We start from the raw sequence: 1,324 nt of genomic DNA on the forward strand, positions 1-1,324 counted from the left end.
TAGGTCACTGCTCAGCTTCTTGCTGGAGCTGAGGAACCTCTCCTGCTGGAGGAGGAACCTCCTCCTCTCGTAGGGGGATCCTGGAGCCCAGCAGGGAGCCTCTCCTTGCTGTACATCACACTGCTAAGGATCCAGCTGCTGCCTGCAGGTCCCACTCCTTCAGGTTCTTCTGGGGCAACTGCTCCTGCCCCACTGGGCCATCTCTTTGAAACTCCCTCCTTGTGATCTATCACTGATCTCCCCAGATCAGCTGTGCTGCCCTGCCCCTTTTATCCCCCTCCAGGTGACCCAAGGGGCCAATCAGGGGACATGAGGAGGGAGTCTCTGGGGCTTGACTGGTGAGGAAAGGGAATCCCAAGCCCCCCAATCGTCTTTTACCCTTTCAAAGCCCCTGGGCCAAATCACTACCAGCTAGCCCATCATACTTGCCACACAGAGAAGAGAGCAATACATTTTTATTTATATCTGTTTATCTATAGCAAAGATTTTGTTTTGTAAAAAAATATTTAAAGTCCACCTAGTAGATGTCTACAAAAATCTTCCATGCAATATGAATAAGGCATTCATAAAGGCTCTTGAAGTCCAGTATCTAAAATCAGGCAAACTGAGTGTAAATGTCATCAGAACCCCCCTTTGCAATATAACCTTGTTATTCATGCTCACTTTTCTATCCTTCTGTTCTTTTCCCATTGTTCTCTACCAAGCAGAGTGTTGTGGGCAAAAAGTAACGTGAGTTGGAAAAAAGTTACAAATAGCTGTAAATGAAAAGCATACTGCAGAGGTCACAGTGTGATATTTTCTCCTGTGTGATCAAGTGCTCTTTGCAGGTTGGTCTTGGCAAGAAAAAAGTACAGTATAAATTATATGTTATTATAATAGTGGAAGATTTGTAGTTCTGTTTGAAGATTGGCAGATGGTATGAACAGCTTCCTTTGCTATGAGACATGGGGACTGCGATGGAAAACAGAAGGTTTCTGGTTGAAAGAGATCAGGTCCAGGGAGGAAGGCACAATTATTGCAATGATTATAATTATTTTCTCTCTGTGGTATCTGAAGGTGTTTCTGGGCTATGGCAAGAGGACTAAAATACTAACGTGCATTAAGGCAAAGGGCAGACAGAAGAGAGACAAATTCAGTGTCTCAAGGACATGTTCAGTCCCTGTAAATCATTATAACATATTGGTGGATTTGTTTTCACATTTTTCTGCAGAATATTTTTCCTGCTTGCTTCATCCATATGAGTAGTATATTTGGACAGAATGAGTGTCCTCAAGTGACTTAGGTGAGCAGGATTTGATCTGAAGGTGGTAGGGTTCAATTCTGC

The sequence above is a fragment of the Crocodylus porosus genome, unplaced genomic scaffold (assembly GCF_001723895.1).
Source record: "Crocodylus porosus isolate Cpor-Errol unplaced genomic scaffold, CroPor_comp1, whole genome shotgun sequence".
Classification (NCBI taxonomy): Eukaryota; Metazoa; Chordata; order Crocodylia; family Crocodylidae; genus Crocodylus; species Crocodylus porosus.